The sequence below is a fragment of the Oxyura jamaicensis genome, chromosome 7 (assembly GCF_011077185.1).
Source record: "Oxyura jamaicensis isolate SHBP4307 breed ruddy duck chromosome 7, BPBGC_Ojam_1.0, whole genome shotgun sequence".
In the NCBI taxonomy this organism is placed as follows: Eukaryota; Metazoa; Chordata; class Aves; order Anseriformes; family Anatidae; genus Oxyura; species Oxyura jamaicensis.
The window spans coordinates 2,843,016-2,857,262 of NC_048899.1; the positions used below are offsets into that span (position 1 = coordinate 2,843,016).

A 14,247-nucleotide genomic window follows, 5' to 3' on the forward strand; every position below is an offset into this window, starting at 1 on the left:
CCCATTCGCCAACTTTCTCTTGCCATCTGTCCAGGAATTCAGCAGCTCTGGCATTCTTATTCTAGGCTTAGCATTACAAATTTCTTATTGCTTGTGTTGTTCTTCACCTGATCCATCCAAGCTCATCAGCTACCAGTTACTCAGAAAGCATAGTGAGTTTAGTGACCTGAACAAATACTTAGAAAATAGTTGCTTTTCAAGAATAAATATCTTCTCATATGATGTTCTTAAGTAAAATAGGATGCTTAGAAGCATAACTATCTTATCAATAGGCCCTGGGAGATATTTGTTTATTATTTTTTAATTTCAGCCTTTGTAGTCAAGGATTGATAGTTCCTTTCAGTCTCTTGTCCTTCAGGAGCTGTCCCCTCTTCTCCCTGCCTCTCCTCCAGGTAGAGAATAACATCCCTGGGATATTATATCCAGGGAGAAGATCCCTGTTGGCTCACTAGTATTGGTGTTGTATGCAGAGGGTAAATTCAATATATGAAATAATTCTTGTCATTAAATTCAATATATTAAATAATTATTGTCATTAAGTAATTCTCCAGATTTAGGGAGGCTTATCCTGGGTAGCTTTAGGTCTTTGTGAGGTGTTACTCCCAGAAGAGTCAAATGGAAGTGGAACTTGTTTTTTTCCTTGAGTATTTTCTTCATATAAGTAGTAATACTTATATGAGCATTTTTAGGTGTGAAGCTTCCAAGATATTGTGTAATAGAGGGAAGGAAAAAAAAAATCTATAAAATCATCCTCTTTCATTTATCAGCTAATTACTAAGGAAAGAGCAAACTAATCCCATAGTAAATTTACCTTCAGCCTTTTCCTCTTTCTGTAACATAGGAACACGGAGTTGTACCTACAACAAAAGACCACATTGAGAGGTCATGGAAAGAATTATGGAAAATGTATCAGAGGACTACACACACACATGCAAAATATTCATGGGCAACAAGATGTTGGAGTAATAAAGCTGCTGGGTCTTTAAGAAAAAAATAAAATCATTTAGCTGTTTACACAAGTCTGTTTTTGCACTACAGAGAAGAAAATAAGAATTAAGATCCTAAGTAACTTCTGTGGCTCTGTCACTGTACCCCAGTATATGCGTGCATGTAGTCTCAAATCAGTGTGCCATTTAAAGGATTCAAGCTAGCTGCATCCTTAAGCAACTTTCTGAACTGAAGCCAAAGTTAACATGCTACATGAATCCAAACTGGGAGAGGGGTGTTTAATGGCACTTCATGGGCTATTGGGTGTTTTTATCCTGAAGCTTTGAAAGCTGTTTTGGACTTCTGCCTGTAATTTAAGCTGCATCATGCATCCTATGTTGCTCAGCGGAGACTGACAAATATTTCTGCACTGTGTGTTGCCAGTATAACAATAAAGCCAGAAGCACATATGTATAAAGTCTTAATCTTCCCCTATACCTCTTGCATGCTATTAAACACAGTTTATACATATCTCTGCAACTATATGCTCTAACAGTGTTTTTATAAGTGTAATGAGTCCATAAGCAGGTTCCTCCTTGGAACAAATATTACTGTACGTTTAACACTGTACAGCTGATATGCAGTCATCTCTGCCACCATGATGCTGTACAAAGTGTGTTTGGAGAGAAGTGAAGACAGGTTTATCTATTGCCAACTATGTGGGAAGTTGAATCACAGCAGGTGAACTTTATTTACCAAAGCTGGAACTTAACCAGAACACCAAGGTTAATAACCTCTCTTTTGCAAATATGCTACATGTTCATTAAAAACTGTGAATAATCAGATCTGCTGAGATCTGCTGAATGCTACTTCTTCTGCAGTGATTCAAAGGCCCATTTTTCAAATGCTTCTGCAGTGAAAAGTTCTATAACATTCAAATATGACAGTTAAAATTGTTGTCTTTTAGTCAAAATTCTGGGTTTTGTTTCTCAGAACTTGTTATCCTCAAGCACAGACTTGTTTCCTCATGCTTGTTTCTCAGTGATGCTTCATGTACCTTGAGTACCAGTTAATTAGCAGCAAGGTGAGACTACAGTTTATTAGGTCCTGTAGGCAGTTTAGACAGTGGATAGCAGATATGATTGCACATAATTGCACTGCAGGCAATAAATGAGGTGAGTTGTTCCTAGTCCTACAAGTGAGGTGCTCAGAACTTGAAATATTTTAGCTTTACAACTGCTGTAAGACTGTCATAACTGCCTTGGATATCACTTTTTTTTTTTTGATTTAGGGTGACTATCAATTAAATTTGAGATTTCACATGATGAATGAGAATAATATCTGGGTCTTTAAAGTAATTTGGAATATTTGTGCTTTGTATGTTCAGTTCTAATGGAGACTGTGCAGAACGGACACCATTGTTCCATGGTACCAATGTGTTGATGAGAATTTTATTATACATTCAAATATTGAACATATTTAGGTTAATGAAGCTATTCAAGTCTTAAAAATGAAGAATTTTAACAGGAGAAGTTAGGCTTTTTTTTTTTTTTTTTCAGAAAAGATCTCAAATCATCACTTAAGGAGGCCTATGTAACAGAGAACCTTTCAAAGTTTCTTGCACTTTTTTTTTTTTTTTTTTACTGATCTTCATTTTGAGGTGTGATTTCTGGAAGAGTAACTCTTCATCTCTTGGAATAGAGAAGCCCAAGAAAATGTGGATAAGGAAGTATTACTTAACATTAATTTTTGTTTATTTCCATGTTCAAATCTAAAGGTAGTAGTTTGTGTGGGTATCCTATGTCTGTAGTGTGGAACCAATTTTAATAGCATAGGAAATTATTACAAGTAAAAAGGTAAGGTTGTATAATAAGGAATAATAAAGTTGGAGGCATGGGCACATTATATTCCTCTGTTCTCCCCACCCTCAAAAAGCTTGATTATCCATAGGCAACATTTCTACGGAGTATAAGTAAAACAGATGAACGTATCCTTTACTAATACATAAATTTCAAACTACTTGATTCCTGTAGTTTTGAAAAGATTCCTGTAGTTTAGAAAATATACGGGAAGATTTTGTAGAAGAAGGAGATTAGTTATATGCACTGTTTTGAAGATATTACTGTAGCCAAATCACTTAGCAGCTTGAGTCCATTTATCTGGGAAAACGTCATGTTTGTCTGACCAGATTAATGTGTTACTCTTGGATTTAAGAGATTTGTTTTCATTAGTGTAACTTGTATGTTGTTGACATAGCTTATGGCAGACTGATTTTGTACTGTAATAAAGGACTGGCTACAGTTGAAAAATAACTCTTTGCCCCTTTGGCTTTGGGATTTATATGCTTATTAGAAGGTATTTTATGCACTCGACCTTAAGATTTTGTAGATTCTGAAGGGAAAACTTGATCCATTATTTCCTGTAAGTGTTTAGGTTTGCTTGCATATTTTGTCAAATGTTAATTCTTCCCCCAAAAGTCAGGATCTGTTTTCAGAATTGGTGAAGAAAGTCCTGTATTCAAAAAACAAACAAACAAAACAATGCCCTATTTTTCAAAAGAGGTGTGTTTTCTTCTTGAATTGGTTAATTAGTACCAAACTGCATTGAAGTTACCTTATATTTAAGTGGTCATGAAGGATGCCCTTAATATTTATATGTAGCCACCTCACAGAAAAATCAAAAATGCTAGTACTTAAAAGCACTGAATGAATATCCAGAATTCTCTGTGGGCAGACCTTGATTTCCTGTGAAAATTGCTGTTGCTCTTAAAAACCAACCAAACAATAACAAAAACTACACCAGCTAAAAACCTCACGCCGGATCGCTAAGGGTGCGAAGTGGAGATACCAGAACTGGCTTTAAAGGAGCAGTGGGAAGCATTAATGGGCTACTTGTCCTCTCCAGAAGGGACTGATATATTTCTGGACCAGAGCTTCTCAGTATATGTGCACCTGGGTCCCAGCAGGATTCCCAAGGGCTACCAAGAGCTTGGGGGAGGGGGGAGGGTGTATGTGTGTGGAATTTATTCTCTGAAGTCACAAACGAAGAAGATGGTAGATATTGCTGTATGGTTTTACTACTAATTATGGCAAGTTTAGTGCTACAAGCACAAACCTATCTGTGCTTGTAATGTGTATGCAATGCGAATCACCAGAAAACTGACCTACCTTGTGATTTGGTGATCACAAGAGGTTATGCTCTCAAAGCTAACTATAAGCAAAAGACATAACACCTATTTTGAAGTGTTTTTTTCTCTTCTGTGGGAACATATATTACTTGAAAATAATGTCAGCTTCCCAGCTGCAGATTTTTCTATTCACTATTTGATGCAATGCTTACCAAATTATTTTGAGATTTTAAAAATCTACACAATGTCAACCTATTCCAATTTTTATTTATCCTTACTCTTACCAGAACTATTTTTTTCTGAAATAAACTACAAACATAAGTCCCAGATGTACTCTCTGAATCTATAAATTGCTGATTGTGAAGAAAATACATTTTTGTATAAAAATGATGGATTGGTGAAACATAATGGCTTGCTGCTGTTATTATGGTTAAAATTTTATTTGAAATTATTGAATTTCATAATATTTAAAGTTTGTACAGCTTCCATAGGGCTAGACAAATGAGAAAAGTGTACTTCTGCAGCTGAAATAGGGCAGCTATAAACAATTCTGATGTTACATAGCTCTCATATTTACTTTTATTTTCTTTACTCTGAAATGGTGTAGAAAATGCAGAGTGCTTTCTCTTTGTTAGAATATTACAGACATGACTTACATATACTTGAACATCAACACTCTTTACAGTTAACTGTTCACATATACAAGCAAAAAATAACTGAAGTGCAGATGCTATTTTGTTTTCCTCCTACAATGAAGACTCAAAAATAGGATTGAATATCATTATCATCTGCAATGACACGTGATAGCACACTTGTTTTGAACAAGACATTGGAAAGAGTGACTGAATTTGCGAGAGTGACAACTGTGACAATTGGTAATTGCAGAGACATTTCCTCCATCGTTTTCATAGGTAACTTAGACTTGCTTTCTTTTATTAAGAAATTAGTTACTCAGCTGAACTATGGTCCCTGTCTCTTGAAAAGGAATTATTTGTTAATAGCCAAAGAGATTGCACCACCAGAAAAACAAGCAGGAAGCAACATTTCATGATGACTCCAAGATCTCTGGTTTTATACTCAAAATGCATATTAGTAAAACTGAGACTCTAACACCTCTTGAACAGTGAGAGGAAGGAATTTGTGTTATTCATATATCACATGATGGTTTAGGGAATTTTCTTCACAATCTGTGACTCCAACACTGCCTTGTACTGGTGCTTTTTGGAACTCTACAGTAGGGAACTCTACATCTACTGCAGCCCCATCACCTTTGGTCAATGTCATTATTCTTATCAAACCTTACCAGTGAGCCTCAAATTGTTTTGATGTTTCTAGGTGAATGTTTGATCTGAAGAGGTCATAGAGCTAATGGACACTGAATGGATTGCCTTTTTGAAGCGTCTTAAGGTGGTGACAATTAGCATATGTTCCTGGAGTACTCTTATACCAATATTGATTATTTTTTTACCTTCAAATGTTGAGAGGTGTTATATTGACAAGTGTAGCATGTCAAAGAACAAACTGAGATATGTGCAGTGAAGAGGGAAGGTAACTCTCAATCATAACCCTACAGATGTGAAACTTCTGAACCTGAAAGCTGCTATTCATTTTGGGTAATGTTTTTGTAGACCAATGGAGCAGGGACCAGACTTCACACTGTAATCTGACTTTAAAGTAATCTGACTTTAAAGCAACCTTTACACTAGAAGAGGTGAAAAGTGCATTTGTATGAGCCATGCAATACAGTGCAGGAATACAGTACCTCACAGTAACTTCCAAGGTCTGTTACTGTATAGCTTGGAGTGTGAATTGTTAAAATGAACTTCAGATTTCAGGCACGTTTCACCCCCAAATGCAAGATATAGTTTATCTCTAAGCAGAAGGGTTAAGGTTTAAATCAAAACTCCTACTTCATTCAGGAAGGACTCAAACTGACATGAAACAAAATCTAAAGTATTAAAGAATATAATTTAGTTATCTCAAAAAATTATTTTTTGCCAGTGTTGATAGCATGCGATGCACTTCTAATCGTCCTCTTTCTTGCTTTTATTTATTGTCTCCTTTGTAAATGAAAGGAACAGCTCAGTTTGTTAGATCTATATGAGGGTAGGAGCACAGAAGTCAGTCTTGCATCTCTTTTTGCTAGTAATTTTGGGAATCAAAATGATTAATTGCCTCAAGAAGTACTGAAGCAATGAAACGGATTTAGCTCTTCTGATTCCTGTTAAGACTGAAAATCTGTGGTAATAGTTTTAATTTAACATATAATGATATACTACTTAGACATTTTTTTCTCTGAATAGTTTGCATAGTTTAAGTAATACTACTTACAAATTGTTTTGTACTCAGAACAGTATTCACAGAATCTTGAGTACTGATTCTCATATATATGTAAGATTCTTCTTATATATTAAATATACATATATTTATAAGTCAGAAGTCAGACTGGAGGGAGCGACATCGTAGCTGGATGCCCAAGGCAGCTGTAGTCTTGTCAGTTGGTATTAGGATGAAATGAAATAATAGGAGAAGTAATGTGGATTAATGATGTCTGTGGATTTATGAAAAATGCCCTGTCAAATAAGCTGGCTTCACTTTCTGAGAATTTAAGTGTGGCAAATATTTCTAATTGTGAAAATGATCTATTTTCATCTCATGCTGCATAACATTTCTGATTGTGGAGGAAGAAGTTACTCCTTTATTTCATCCCTTATGTGCACCTGAGAAAGGATGAACACTTGTTACAATTCAAAACAATTGTTGCAAGAAATCTTATTTGAGGAAAGAATAATTTTGGAGGTTTTTTTGGTGCAAATTGGTACCATGTCCAGTATCACTCAATGTCTAGCAATGATCTGAAAATTAAGTACAGGTGAAGGGCCTTACGTGGTTAACAAAAAGGTAAGTGAATGAATAGTGAAGTATAAATAAATCTGAAGAGCTAGGCAGGTTTTGTGGTGCAGATTGTTCTGACAAAAAGGTTCCAATTCAAATAATTACTGTTAGTAAAACCCAGTGTGGGGTTACGGATATAGTACCCCACAGTGTTGAATAATGATGCTTTAGTCACTTATGGACTGGAGAGGGGTCTGGGCTTCATGTCTAACAATTATCTTGATTTGAATATAACAGTTTTCTGATTCTTGACTAGACAAATATGAGTAGAAAGCAGCTTCCTTCTGGAAGTTCTGGATAGAGCAAATATTCCTATAGAAGATCACATTTCTTTAAAAAAAAAAAAAGTTAAATATCTGGTTATCTAATATGATTATATGTGTGTATATTGAATTTATCTAATATATTGAAAATCACATGTAGTTTGCCAGTGTGTCCTTACAAGGAAAGCAACAGGTGAATTTTTGAAGGGGGGGTATTCGTCAAGGGACAGCGGCAGGAAAGTGAAACTGCAACAAATGGGTGATTGGACCTTTTTCATACGTAAAGAGGAATCTTTGGAACATACTGTCAGAAATAATTAGTTTAGTCTTTTTTTTTTGGTTTTGATGTCTTCATAAGAAGCTTTGGCACCTTGAGAAAGGTAATAAATATAATTAATTGAATCCAGTAAGGGAGAGGTAGCAGGTAAAAGTGAAGTCTGCAATAAGATTACAGATTTCATAAACTAACAAATAATCTTACCTCAAATATCTTGAATTTCTGCAGCTACAAGGTAAAATCCTATTAGCTCAACAAAAATAATAATTAAAAAATCCTTTCATTTATAAATATATTCACTACATTTTCTTTTCTTATTATTATTCAATTGCTTAAAGTAGCACCACGTTGTTTGTGTTTACATTTTGTGTCAGATGCATAAGATGTGTGGAAACCAAAGAGAACTTTCATATGTCCATTCTGCATGCATCCTCCATGGCAGCTCCTTGACTAAGCAAGAGAAAGCCTTTTGAAAGGCTTAAGTGAAACAAAAGCACAACTCTGAGCATTGCCTTACATCTAGGAAGTAGTTTGATCTCCTTTCGCATTACAAATTTGCCCTGGTACTTTTGCAATTAGACTTAAAGATAATTACTATACTAGAAGGTGTATCTTTAATGTATGTCCTCATAATATTACACTTGTAATTCTATGGACAAACTGTGCAAAGCAAGCTGTATGTGTCTTTGGAGGGTTGGGGAAAAACAGGCGTAATGAACAATGAAACTATCTGGGTTGGCATCATGTTCATTTGGCTCTGTACTTTCATCGTTTCTGTTGCAGTGGAATATTTGGGAGTGGTTTCAGGGTAACTTGTGCATGTATATCGATTTGCTTCAGCATGTCATTCTTGCTGTTGTTCAGTACCTGGTTTTGTAGTTCTTCTAGATTTCATCATATAATTGTAGTCCTTCCCTTCTCTACAGGCTTTCACAAATAATTGAAACAAACGTGATAGGGTTTTGGCAGGCCATCTGTCATGTGTGGTATCACATCCCCAACAAAGACAGAGCGGTCTCATGATAAACAAGTAGACAGATTAAGGACTTAATGTTCCTAAACCTTGGAAAAAACAGCTTTTTCCTTTCTTTCCATTCCAACCACATTGAATGGATAATATAATCACTTTCTAGCATTTCAGTATTGATGACAATTATGTCAGAAGTTCTGAGTAAAGAAAACAGATAACCAAAAAAATCTCAAACTCATGATATTAGGCACTCATACTTAAGTCTTAGTGGCTTAGTGACATTACTGCTGAAGGTGAACAGTGTTTGAAGTGAAATAGGGCATTCTTCACAGTAAGTAACTTCTGCAACTGGCTTTTGATTTTCAAACTTATTCAGTTCTATGTAAAATTAGGCATACTTTCCAATTAGTCTCATAAAAATATTGAATGCAAATATATTGAATGAAAATATTAATGAAAATGAGACTCTAGAGGATATCATGTATTTCAATTTGTCGTCATAGTTAAATAAGGGTTTAAACCAATAATGTCAATAAACGTTATTGAATCTTTATATAGTGCTAAAACCAGAATGAAATGTTTGCATTTGTCAGAGAAAACTTGATGTACTTTGCAACTGCTGTAGCAGGCTTGAGTTTATTTTGAATATGAAGTTGAGTTTACATCATTAACCTCATCTGTCACCTAGGAATTTTTGCATTACATACAGGGCAGTTGGCCCTAAACCCGATGAAATGATTGTTCACAGTAAGGATCTCTTACGTAGCATTTTATCACAACTCGTACCTGAACTGGCAATACAGCTTGAATCCACCTGTTCCCCTACTTACACTGAGAGGCACAGAGCAGATTGTGCAGCTGAGCTATGGGCTGCTTTATCCTGCAGCAGAGCTAGGAGATAAGTTTGAAACCTGAAGTCATCTTGGTGTTCTTCATCCTAAGTTTGTTTGTACTTAAAGAACTTTATCATGTATCTCTACAGATTGCAAAATGGTCTCTCTAAGTCACTCTGAGCTCAAGGGTGACAAATGGGAAAAGGCCCACAGACTTTGATTAGGAGTCTCCCAACCCCCCTAGTTCTGATCACTGCCTCTTTTGAAGCATGCTTCATGTATGAAGGAAAAGGATACCTGAAAGTGGAGGGCATTACTGAATGGGTTCTGTTACATAAAAAGTGGTTTAATATGACCTAAAACACAAATTTATTAGCCAGCTGCAGACTAGAGAAGGTTGGAAACTTTTGTTAGTTAAAGGTCTACTGATATTGTCAATATCCTCTGTAAAAAGGATAGATCATACTCAGGAATGTTCTTGTAATTGAGATACTGGAAGAGAAAGCTTTCAAATGCGACCTGCTGAGCATATTACCCATCTTCATTTTACATAAATGTTTGTGACTGCATTTATTTTCCATCCTTATAAAGCTGGTTAAATTCCTGAGTTCTGCCCTACTTGTATTATTCTCAGTATGTGCTGTTTTCTGTTTACTTGCTGTGAATGTTTCTCGAAGGTACTTGGAATATGCCTATCATCAAGGCATATGTATGTCTTCATACTTGGAGCATGTTTGAAAGTCTGAGTCTTGCATCTCTTTTCCTCAACAGGAGTGCAACTATGCCATGTGTTCCCTTTGGAAATAATGTCTGTGGCAGATAAGCTGTTCCGTTACTTTGAATATATTTCTAAAGAACTTATGAGCTTTGTCTTACGACTTCAGGTTCCTTTCGCTCTTTTATAAACCCTTGGTACTTGATCACTTTATAGCGTTTGATACAATCCTCAGCTGCATTTCTGTTGCTTTGCATCTCCATCAGTGCAAAGCAATTCTTAAAATGGGCAATATAGCCACCCAAGTCAGAACGATTCACTTGAACTCTTTCTGAGAAACTGCAAATGTACGGCAAAATTTTATGAGGTTGAAGCTTCTCTTAGCATCTCTAAAATTTTCTTAAAGCCTTTTATTGGGTCCTCTGAATATTGCTCTGATATTGTTTAATATATTGGCCTGGGACATGAACAGTCCCAAATTAGGGGAAGTTTGCCACTGAAGCAATGTCTTTTTACTGGTTCTTGGTGTTGCCAAGTAACACACTAATTTAAATCGTTTTACCAACATAGAAAATGAGTGCCATAAGATTTCCTGCATTTCTTTCAAACACATTTGTGGAACTAATGTTTTTCACCTTAAATGCATTTTCTTGTTTTTCTTTAAAACAATACTGTCTCACAAAGTTGTGCCCTAGACTTGGCAATCTAATATCATGTCTGTATTTCCTCAGGGAAAGGGGCAAAGCAACACCTGCAGGAAAGTCTCTTTAGACTTGCTAGAAAAGTATTCAGCAGTCTCTTTCGCTTTCCAATTGATTTCTTCTATTGATTATACTATTTCAGTATAACACCACAAAGTGTACTATCTTGTGCTCTTTTTCAGGGTACTTCTTTCATAGAAGCTCCTGATTTCCTCTCAAGTTTAGTGAACTACAGTATCTCTAACCCTTCTGAATACTTTGCAAACTTATGCCCGGTTGTACTAGGAGAATTTCTCCTTTGTGTTCTGTCATAATTCAAAAGACTTAAAAAATAAAATAAAAATGATAGTACCAAAGAGGATCATGTACTTAGTAAAATGCTTGTATTGGCTCTAGATTTTTACATGTATATCTCAACTTGTGAGAAGCCAATTTTTTTTTCCCCTTCTCCTTTTGGGCCTGACAAACTCTCCTGTGTTTTGTAGTACCTATGTTCCTGGCTAGTTTTTACAGGAATGTGTCTATAATGGAATTCTGTAGAGCTTTTTCCTCTTATTTAGCACTATTTAGGATATGACTCAAGTTGTTTTTTATTGTATAAACTGTGCCCATCAGAATCTCTAGGCACATGTACATAAATTAATATATAAAATTGACCTAGTTGGCAAATAAAGAACTTGCCAACCTTCTCTTTGCTTCTGCAGCCCAACCCCTCAGGCGAAAGCCTGAATAAATAGATAAGCCCTGCAGCATGCCCTGAAGGCTTGTAAACTTGGACTCTGACAGACTGTTGGGGTTAGGGAATTTGAGAGTACCTTGCCATTGGGCAACAGAACATATGTGTTTAGGGCTGTTGGTGAGAGCAAATTAGCTGACATCAACTTTAGGAATAGGACAGATGGATGTAAGGATTCAGGGACTTGTAACTCCAAGCAGCACCTTGGAAGTTGGTGACTTGCACGTAGTGTGATGCTGCTATAGGATCTTTGTTGTTGCAAAAGAGATGGTTGTCAGTACACAGTATTCTTCAAACTTTTTCCACCCGGAACAACAATATAGTATTTTGAGAATAAGTAATCAGGCCCAAATACAGAGAAGTGATTATCTCATTTGCAAAATCTACATTAAAAAAAAAAAATCTGCTTTATATTGCATTTCTGATTCTGTTGGTATTAAAATGAAACAAAGCAATCTTTATCCTTATTTCCCCAGGCTGGCGAGAGTATAGTGCTAAAACAGCAGAAGGAAAAGGGGCTCTTTATTTATGTTACTTCTTAATAATTAATATGCAAGTTGGGTTTATTTTGGCTTGATATCTTTTTTTTGGGGGAGGGGAAGAGTGCAACTCATAAAAAAATAATTGTAATAGAAAAATACTTTCCCATGCATACCATATGTTACCTATATTATAGATTTTCAGTTTTTTTTTTTTTTTTTTAAATGCAGGCTGTTAGATATTTAACAGAAGGGAAGGAAAGAATTTGACTTTGAAGACCCGTGCTCCACTGATTCTTTTAAGTAACTTTTTATTGGAATAAGAAAAAGTATGGCAATATTATGAAACTAATGCTATTGCTAATGTAAATGTACTCATCGCTCATTAGTATAAACATGCTTTTAGCGCAGTGAGGGGACAGCACTAATGTAAAGTGGAAATAAAGCAAGAAAGTTAGTTGAAAACTAATCCTCGATTGGGAACACGACCTGCTGCACGTGCCTGTAACGTGGTAGAATGTCTCTTGTGCTTTTAAGGCTGATTGCTAAGGAAATCTTATAAAGTTAACATAACTTTATTAATTCTTTGCAGTTACTCTGGGGTTTGTACAGTTTAGTATCCTTCAAATATGTATACATATACTAAATACAGTTAAATCTGTTGATGGAAAGTAGGGAAAAGAAGTGGTAACTTTAGAGTGGGAAGTGAAACACTTTAGCTATAAACTGATGAGACTTTTCAAAAAGAGCATTGTGTGAGCTACTTTAAGGTATATGCTTGTATCAAAAATAACGATATTGAAAAGCTGTAGTGAATAAACTATTCTTGCAGGTGAACCTGAAAGTGAAGACCTAGCAACTAGCCTGGTGAGTCTAGTAAATACTGCAGTACTGTCTTTCAAACAACAGCATTCATTATCCTTATTCATCTTAAAGGTTCAGGATGATGTCTTCTATGGTAAGAGTTGCAGTTCAAGTTCTCTCATAACATGTTTTAAAATATAAGCGGAGTTTGAGGAGATGGTTGCTTCACTTTGTATTTTCAGCAGTTTTCTTTGCTATACAGTAGATACTGTACCTGAAATCTTTGAAGTGCTTTGTATTCACCTGGCCAATGTTGTAGGAATCTTATTGACATTACTAGTATAGGAGTAAGTTCAATGTGGAGGCTTTGGTACCTTTTTTTAAATCTATCTTAGCTGTCTTTAGTTATATCACACTTAGTGTGACACTGGCTTGCACTAAGGGACTTTGAGAGACAGTTCCAACAAGGCATTCACAAAAGGCCATTTATTCTGAAGTCCTAGGATGAAAACAAATAAAGTACATATTGAAGTTCAACTTTTTTTTTTTAAAGATTAGGGGATCAGTAATCCATTGGTAGTAAAAAGAAAAGCTTTTAATGCTTCTGAACTGTTTATGGTAAACATAAAACCATAAAACTCTACTGAAGGAGTATTGTATTCCAAAGGGTGAGTGAGAGCCAAGGGCTTAGGGTGATGGAACAGGAGTTAAATGAAACACTACTCATTTTTTTTCCACCCAAACACAAAGTATTGTTTACTTTTTTAGATTTTTGTTTACCTTTCTGTAGGTTGCTTTATCTGATTGTGGTTATTCATCAGTAGTCTAAATGTGTACAGCAGTGTGGAAGAGTATTACCCTAGTGGTAAAAACTGAGAAATGTCATAGGGGAAAAAAGTATGTTTAGCTAGAATTCTAAAGACTAGATTTACTAGAGATGATTTGCAAACTTAGTTCCTTGAAGTAAATCAGTTTAAAGGAAAGCTGTTTTATCAACTTTATTTTTAATGAACTGTTAAAAATAGTACACTATTTGAAAGCTACAGACTTTTTCTTCCAGCACAATTAGAAAGAGCAGTGTAGAAAATTGAAGATAAATTACTGAAAACATTACTGTACATCTATGGCTTTGCTCCTTTTCCTTTCACAACAATGCACTTTCTCATCATATTACACATTTTTAAAGTTCAGTTTAAGGTGGAACATAATTTATTAAATCATTTTTTTCCTTTAAATGTGACCCATTAATCAGAATTATTTTTTTTTTTTAAAAAAAAGGAAATTAGAATTTCAGCCATGAACACATTTCATGTATTCAGCTGGGGTACTTCTCTCTTGGATGCTGAAAGCTACTAGGTGGAAAAAAAATATCCAAATTCCTGGGATAAGGCTTATCTGTGAAAGTTTTCCCAACACTTAGGTCTGCTAACTTTAATAAAATTCATAGTAATTTTATTAATAACTTTTTCTCACCTAATAAAAGAAATCTGTGTATATTTTTTGAAATTAAAATACATACT

At 35.3% G+C, this 14,247-nt stretch overlaps 1 long non-coding RNA gene across 1 annotated transcript in view; it reads left to right on the top strand.

The window, feature by feature from the left end:
- The window catches only part of LOC118170128, a 28,974-nt gene extending 16,380 nt beyond the window's left edge, over positions 1 to 12,594 (top strand). Inside the window, exon 3 of the long non-coding RNA XR_004752503.1 lies at positions 12,155 to 12,594. This is a non-coding gene — a long non-coding RNA (uncharacterized LOC118170128). The remainder of the gene's footprint in view (positions 1 to 12,154) is intronic.
- The last annotated feature ends 1,653 nt before the right edge of the window (positions 12,595 to 14,247 follow it).